This window comes from Leucopleurus acutus, assembly GCF_964270905.1.
Source record: "Leucopleurus acutus genome assembly, chromosome: 13".
Classification (NCBI taxonomy): Eukaryota; Metazoa; Chordata; class Mammalia; order Artiodactyla; family Delphinidae; genus Leucopleurus; species Leucopleurus acutus.
In genome coordinates this window covers 40,906,479-40,915,403 of record NC_139155.1, presented here as the reverse complement: position 1 = coordinate 40,915,403, position 8,925 = coordinate 40,906,479, and the positions used below count along the sequence as shown (strand labels likewise).

At 41.4% G+C, this 8,925-nt stretch overlaps 1 protein-coding gene across 1 annotated transcript in view; it reads left to right on the top strand.

Annotated features, from left to right (window-relative positions):
• The window catches only part of MAPRE2 (microtubule associated protein RP/EB family member 2), a 158,460-nt gene that overhangs the window by 109 nt on the left and 149,426 nt on the right, over positions 1–8,925 (top strand). The gene's annotated exons all lie outside the window — the stretch shown is intronic.

Below are 8,925 nucleotides of genomic sequence, written 5' to 3'. Positions count from 1 at the left end.
GCCTGGCGCAGTCCCTCCCAGGTCAGACGCTGGCCGCGCCTCCTTCCGCCGCCTGGGGGCTGCAGTCCGCCAGTCGCTCAGCCGGCGGGACCGGGGGTCTCCAAGCCCAGCAAGAAGTTGTGCAGGGGTTGGCGCCGGGGCCCCTGGGTGTACATCCGCTGCGCTCCTGCGGGCCACATCCCTCCTTCGGGGTCCCAGAGCTGCGCACCCCGGGAAAGGGGAGGGAATCAGGGCTGCCACGCTGGCAGAGGCAAAGTGGACCGGCTCGGGGGTTGAGAGCCGGGCTGGCCAGGACTCTTGGCGCTGGAGAAGGAGGGGGTCTTGCGAGTGCGCGCCCGTAGCGCGCGGACCTCAAGGCGACGGAGTTGGGGCGCGGGGACTGAGAACTAGGGGCGCTGGCAGGGGCTGTGCGCTTCGGGGCAGACCAGGAAGTGCAGCGCACGGGCGACAGCCGGCTGGGGATCAAACCTTGGACCGCCCCCCCCAGCCCAGCTGCCTCCCCCGGGACTTCTCCAGAGAAAAGCAGCCCCACCTCTCCATTCCGACTCCGGTTCCCGCCTGTGCTCCCGGCGCCCGGGACGCGGGAGCCGGATGGGTGGGAAAGAGAGCGGGTTATTATTCTGATCGCAAGTGGTTTTCTGCAAGGAGCACCCTGCGCTCAGGGCGGGAGCAACTCAGCGACAACCCATTCTGTTTAAGTAAGAAATTCTTCAGTCCACCCTTCAAAGGACTGGGCAGTGACCACAAATCCCACAAAGGGCGAGCAGGAGGGGTGGGCACAGAAAGACCCTCCCTTCTGAACCCGGAGCGCTCGGTCATGCAGACTTTGAGACCCCGAAAGGGCCAGTGGACTAGGTCACCCCTTGAGTCACTTTGCCAGTCCCGTGCCAAGGGCCGCCCAGTGCAGAGGGCAGAGCTGTAACCTCGGAGGCAGGGGCGCTGCAGCTCAGGAGGAGCCTTTGTCTTAACCCCCAGACCCCTTCTGCTAGTCCTCGCTGGGTCAGTAGCGCGTAGAGTAATTAATATTCCAAACATTAGCCGTCCCTTCGCCCGGGCACCAGCCAACACTGCTGTACCCTCCCTGTGGGTTTCTCCATCTCTTGCGCACATCCTCTTCTTTTCCAAAAACATGGAATGTGGTCCAGACCCGCTAGGCAAGAGGAGGTTACTAAACGCACTGTAGTGCAGTCACGTAAAATCAAGGGTTAAGTGTTCAAACCTGCACCCGCCCGCCCGCGAGGAGACGGAAGAACTTTCTTGATTAGCATAGTATCTGCCCTGGGGGCCTCACTGCGACGCGGCGGGTCGGTCCCAGCGAGGTGAAGAGTGCAGTCCCCTCTCGATTGAGGTTTGACGCAGCACCTGCTCCCAATCTGAAGGACCCGAGCCTTCCAACTTTGCCGAACAATACACTGTGGAATGAAACAGAACAGAGATCAGAAGGTAACCGAAAGAATAGCAACGTTTGAGATGCTTCGCTTAAGCACTAAATTTAGCTTAGTTTTTAGCAAGGGTGGGGGGCAGGGGCAGGGGTCCTTGCCAACCTTCCATTCTGGAAATGACCCTTGCTTTGCTAGCGTTCTTTGCTGCCAAATTAATTAAGATACCGGTTAGGGGCTGTCGATAGATCTCCAAGATATGGGGGTTGGGAGCCCACCGAGTGGTCGTTAGGTAAGCTCAACTGGCAAGTTTCACTTGCGTGGGAAGAACAATGCTTCTTCAACGCAAAGGTTCCCAAATTTTGCTGCCTGGGGAACTTTGAAAAATCCTGATGTCCATATCTCATCCCAAACCATAATTAGACTGTTTTGAGATGACAGTGAGGTTTGGGGTTGTTATTGTGGTGTGTTGTGGTGTGTGTTTGTGTGTGCGTGTTAATCTCCAGGTGATTCCATTGTGCAGCCAAATTTGAGAACCAGTGAGGCAAGGGCAGAGTTCAGTGGCCGGCAGCTGCAAGCTGCAAGACAAGACGCCAGTTTAACCACCTGGGTGGGTGGGGAAAACCACACTGAAACTGGAGTGCTGCTGACCAATGCCTGGGGTCGCGGGGACTGTCATCTGGCAGCTTGGCTGGCGGTGGTACCTGCCACATCATTTTTCACCCTCTCAGCCTAGGGTCTGGTTCTTAGTGGAAAGATCGAAGTTCACTGTCAGTGCCTGGTTTCTGCACGGTTGTTAAGGATACGGGAGAAACTTCATTCCAGAGGTGATTCACGTGTAGCAGGCAGTGGGGAAACCCAGCAGAAACTAACTTGGAGCAGCCTGGTGAGTCAGAAGCCTGCACTCAAAGGCGGATCCTGAGAATAGGAAGTAATTACATGGAGTAGCTTATTGACACCCACTACTCCACTCCTTTGAAAGCACTTTTGAATATGTGATCAGGATCTGTTTGCTTGTTTGAGCCGCTCCCTTTTCCAGCACTGTAAAACACGAAGCCAACTAGATAGACGTCTTGTAATTTCCTTGGTGAGAGGCATGTAGAAAAAAAAATGTTGGAAAGTAGTTTGGGTTATTTCAATTATGTGAAACAGAGAGGATGAATTTGCAAAACAAATTTTGAATACAAAAAAGTCACATAACTGATTACACATTCAGAGGTAAATTAAAGGATCTATTTAAATAGAAATGGTTACATCTAACATTTTACGAGGAATCTTATGTTATTAACCAAAATTTCTTGCTTAAAAAAAAATCATCCTCAGGCATGATCCTAATAAGATAGCCTATTTATAGATGTACACAGTTTATGAAATACTTATTTTTATTACTATTAACTTCAGTTATCTCTCTTTTCCTCATTATTCTTTATATCATCATAACTCGCTTGCCTAAACGCTTTCTTCTGCATTCTCAGGTTCTTTAAGGGGGAACAACCACGCCTATCACATAGCAAGCATTCAATATCATCAGCTGTTGAACTGTATTTGAACCCCTCATAACACCTATGTACCCTGCTTGGTATTCTGTTACCTAGAAGGGGTCTTTAATGTCTACAGCCCCTATAGCACAGAGCACAGGCCTTTTGTGTTTGTACTGAACATTATCAGAAGGTGGGGAGAATATTTATAAGCAAAGCATCCTGAGTACATTCATTTTTATTTTTTTCCAAGACAGACATTCTGGATATGTAGGAGCCAAAGTTCTGTTACCGTTCTTAAGAGCCATAAAATGGTAGCTCATTTGTTTGCTTACATTTTTACATAAAACAATTTAGCATCCTGAGAATAACTAATAATTGTTATAATACTTAACTACAGTCTCATGGATCCAAGATTCACTTCATGAAAATTTCACTCTCTACCCATTATTATGGAAAAAACACGTATTTTTCCCAAAAGGAACTAATTAAGCTAGGAGAGTTATTTCAGAGTAGGATAAATGGCAGATTAATAGTTAGACAGCTTTTATTGTCTTCTACCTACATTAAAAATAGCACAAATATATTTAAATATCCAGCATATTTAAAAATGGAAATTTGGATGTATTCCTTGCTGGATACCAGCAAAAATAAATGTTAATAAGAATTTCCAAAAGCCAAAATGATGTAAATGGACCCGTTCTCATTTCTGTGTAGCTGAGAAAATTCTCTGGGAATGCACTTCTGAAATTTCAACTCCTTTTAGGGAAGGTGTAAGATACTGAAAGGCTGAAACATAGTCTAGAAAAATGGGACTAATTCAGATAAATCAGAAACTGTTCATGAGAGGATAGTACAAACCTAGCTCTGTGATATTTCCAAGTAGCCCAAGAGGGCGAGGTACAAAGAAAGGGTATAGCCTCAACTTTAGAAGCTCTGAAGTTTTTGAGAACAGATGAGAACCACTCAGTCTTATTACCTTAAATTTATACAGCCCATTGATCTTATTAACCTATCAGGGCCTAAACACAGTTGGGTAGATAGTATTCCCATGTACCAAACAGCACAGGTCCAGAAATTAAATGATCTTCAAAGTGGGGAGAAATCTGGAGCCTTCACTCCTTTTCCAGGGTCTGGTCTATCATCCTGCTATTTCTTGACTAGCTTTGATGTAATCTTGTCTGGAGGTTTTGGGTAGGCAAGCTCAGTTCTAATTATATCATCCCTTCTTAAAGTAGGAGAAACTCTTCACCTATATCATGCTCTCATTTATTCTCAAATTATCAACCTTTGAACTAGGCCAACCCCAAACAATTGGAGGCACATCGTTGGCTTCTTATCCAGAGAAGCAAAGTAAGAATTTCTAACTTGTATGAGGGTTCTTAAATGTTAGTCGTATCATCCAGCAAAAGCGTAAATGCCCGGTACAGCATCTTTACTAAATAGTCCTTCAACGGATGCTTCACTGTCTTCCTGGCAGCACATTCCATTCACAGGAGGCTCTCAGCAGCATTCACTTACTGGAGACCACAAAGAACACACCCAACCCTTTTACATGTTCACCTGCAACCATCCTAAGTGTTTAAAGTGAATTGATTCTCCTTAATCAGGACAATCTGGCTAAAGTATTTCAAATCTGTTAATTGCACAAGATTTTTGCTCCAAATCTATAACCACACATTTTAAGAGAAGTATTCAAAACTGTGGTTTGTTACATCAGAGCCTCATAGAATAGAATTATCGGTAAATTTGCTTCCAACAAACCTAATAATCTACGCACTTCAGAAATGACTACTGACAAACTTCATGCAATGGCATTAAGCTTAGGTTGAGTTGAAACCCATGAGTCCATCAACAGATCAGCAAACTCGATCAGGGATCAGCCACCTATGACCCAATGTCTCTTTTTGTATAGCCTATGAATTAAGATTGGTTTTTGTATTTTTTAATGGTTGAAAATAGAGCAAAAGAAGAAAAACATTTGTGGACCCTTGAAAATCATGTGACATTCAAAATTAAGTGTCCAAAATAGTTTTGTTGGACTACAGTCATACTTACTCACATACATGTTGCCCGTGGCTGCTTTTGTCCTGCTGCAGTGAAATAGAATAGTTGCACCGAAGACTGTATGGGCCACAACACCTGAAATATTTACTGAGTATTTACAGTCAAGGTTTGCAGACCCTGGGTTTATTCCAACTCAATATACTTCTGTTTTAAATGAGAATTTGCTCACTGAAAACCTTGGTATTTTTTCAGTTTTTTCCCCTTTAGAGAAGGAGAAAAATTTTGTTTCCAAACATAGGTCAACTAATCTCCAAAGATAGTTTAGTTTCACATTCCCCTTTTCTGTGTATTTATTCCCCTGTTGAGTATATTTGCAAAAGCAGTACATTTCTAAATAATATGTGAGTTTTAGTGATGTGGTCAGCTGTAAAACTTCTGAACCTAAACAGCCCAAACAGTGCAATACTAACTTACACTGAGCTACATCACTGTTTCCAGAACTCTAGAAAATAGGAAAACATACCCTTGACAACAAGCCCGTGGTCACACTTGCCTCAATTCTTTAGCCATAGAAACTTCCTTTTCTTCCACCTTAGGAGGGCGTTTATATTCTTATTTGGTTTAGTATATTAATGCATAATTTGAGGATCTATTCAGATTTAGATGTTTTTCATTGACTGTCACTTCATACACTTAAAACATGATGTGGAAACTTGCTGCTTTGGGAAATAGCACCACTCTTCTAAAGTATACATTTAAGGTAAATTGCTTGCTACTTACAAAGGCAATGATCATTAGGTAATAAGCAGATATACATATAGTCACTTATATCACTAAAGGCTGACAGTATGCCATGGACAATTTAGTTTGAAATTTCTAAATTCAAAAACAGATCAATTATGATCCAGAAATTCAAATTATATGCCTTCTGCTCAAGGCTGGACAGATTACTCTTAAGATTCTAGAAGGAATATTGGAAAGGACAACTACATTGATAGGAACTTGTCTTAATTTTTTACTGTAAGTGTTGCCTCTCACAAAATTTCCTTCAGTTAAGAGAACTTCCTCTTTTTGATGACTTGTTAATGTCACAGGCTATTTGCAAGTGAGTTTCACTTAGATTAATAGAGCAATTTTAAGGGTTATATATAATTTGTGTCCTCTTCATTCCTTCCAGAATCAGTACACCTGCAATTTAGAGACCAAAAAAAATCAAACATTGCATTATAAGTAATGTAAATTTTGAGGTGCCTGAGGTCAGGTAAATCATTTCTGAAAACTAAAACAGATTGTAAGTGTATTTAATCCCATCCTAGGGCTATTGGTAGTAATGGCTTGTAGGCAACTAACTTCCAAGGTAACTTAACCCACTAGTGTTCCTGACAGGAGTAATTGTGGAAGGGGAGGAGGGAGACAACAGAAGACAGATTGTCTAACTCCTGTGCTGACTGGGTAAGGAACTAGTCCAAGTGAAATTAACTTTCCACCCTTATCATCATTTAGATTTCACTAAATTTTTTTATGAAATACATTTTGTTTGATATAGTGTCTGCCGTACATATATCACTCATAGTTCTCTCCAAAGTTGTTCCTAAAATTAGGAACTAATTGGATTGACTGTATTTTTACCAGAATAGGGAATTCATAATTGTCAATTGCTTAAGCAGGGGCAAAACACTCAAAAGCATTTTGCTAACACACAAACCTTGGTTCTAACTTGGAGTTAATCATAAACATCATGGCAGGAATGCTATTGATATTTAAAGTCAGTAGAAGGGAAAATAAGCAAGAAAAGGCAGCTGGAAAATGAGGTAATTCCTGTTTTTTTTGCTAAAGTATCTGAAACTTTTTATTGGCTGTCATACTTAAAAGTGAAATCAGAGGACTAAATTACCGTCTTTAAAAGCTGGTTAAGTCGGCTTTCAGCAACTGATAAGCAAGAAGGGAGAGAGTGCCTGCAATCACCTTACACTTTCCTTCCTTCGAAAATAATGTTAAATCTAACCACCCTGCCAAAATGTGATGTATTAAGAACTTCTCATGAGTGTAAGAAACCATGATCTCCATTTTCCCACTGAGCATCTTCAGTTCTCTAGAAGTGGAAAAGGCAGGCAACTAGAAGAAACACTTTCCTGCTTTGCACCACCTGGTCCTTCCCCAGAAAGGAAGCTATTGATATAAGACTCCTGTTAGCTTCACTTCCAGCTTGCCCTCTATCATGATTTTTTTTAAGTGTGGTCTTTTGGGCACAAATCTCTTAAAAGGAATTTCCATGAATCAACGGCTGTAATAGCCAAGTACTGCATGTGGTATTGCCAAGTCCAGAAAGCAATTCTCTGTGCAGCTGGAATGTTTAAGCAACACTGGCAGTGGGTCTGTTAATTCTTCATCCCAGCATCTGCTCCCTTAACACCTAAATGTAAGTTAGAATCCAGGGTATGTTTTTAGCAATGGTTGCTGCATAAAACACAGGACGCCCAGTTAAATCTGAATTTCAGTTTAACAGTGATTTTTTTTTCTAGTATAAGTATGTCCCATATATTGCATGGGGTATTCTCATACTGAAAAAATTAATCTTTTATCTAAATTTCAAATTTAACTGGGCATCCCATCTTTTTGATGGTGGTTGATTGAAGTTTTGTTTTATTTTTGTTTTCTCTTTTTGTTTTTGCTAAATTTCACAATCCTACTTTTATCTCATAATCTCAAAATGACTAGCTTTCCTGGTCTGTAAAATATCTGATCCGAGATTTTATTTCTGGGTTAATAAAATATCTGAGCTGCCTTCACCTACTAAAGAGAAAACTCAAGCCATTATCGGAAGTTTTCTGCACATTTTGCTTAATTAAGAAGGGAAATAAAAAGTAAAGCCAGATCTCGAAAATTAGCAATTTTTTATTTGTAAGATATCTTAAGGTACTTTCTATTCTTTCACAGACCTTTTAATAAAGTAGATACTTTAATGGGTAAATTATTAGCTCAATTGGGGTAACGTGAGAAACCCATTAACCATGTCCACAGGACATTGCTGATTGAAGTTCAATCTCAGGTGATTCCAATGATGCCTTGCTAGTCAAGCGAGGTCCTGGGACCTGTAGCATCAGCATCTCCTGGGATGCCTTGAAATGCAGAATTTTGGGCTCCACCCCAGACCTTCTCAATCAGAATCTTCACTTTAACAAGATCCATAAGTGATTCGTATACACCTTAAAGTTTGAGAAGCCCTGAACTAAAGGATCCACTTTTTCACCATAAATTGGTCTTTATGTTTAATATCACGTTGCAATAATCCTTAAGAAACTGTTTCTTTTAACACACAGGAAGGAATGGTTTATTTTGATCAAATATCTTCAAGATAGGCAACTATTGTATTTCTATTTTATTCATATGAAAGTTCTAAATGACCATTTCTAATATTGTTTCATAATGAGCATATGTAATAAAATAAGACAAATGTAAGTTTAAAAAAGACTCACTAGAACTAATTCAACAGCCTATTAAAACAGTCTGGGTTGCCCTTGAATGAATTAGGTGACAAATAGTTCCTGGCCCTCAAATCACCAATAAATCTTTTTCGTGCTTTTTTACTTCATTTATTGCAACTTACATAAGAATATTTGTAATCCAACACCACACATTCATGGTATCCCTAGGTTCCCCTAAAGCTGAACAAAGGACATACAGTTTGGAGCTATGGCAAATTCCAAACTACACTTATGAAATTCTAAGTTTTAAAAAGTAATTTAAAAGGTCCCATAGATCTTAATCCCTTTTGAGTTCAAAAACCTTCCTTCTCTATGCTTGCCTGCTTGTTTTTTAGATGTCATAGGGTTGTATCATAGGAAGAATTAGAGATGTTGGAGCGAGAACATCAGAAGGCCTGATGTTTATAACCAGTTCTGCAGCTGACGGGACTTGGTGATTTTGGAGACCTTAACATCCTTCATCACCATCCCTCAAACTGTTCCTCGTCTGTCAAATAGAGACTGTGGGGTCTGAAATTGTCTCACGAGATTCTTTTTTTTATATATAAATTTATTTATTTATTTTTGGCTGCCTTG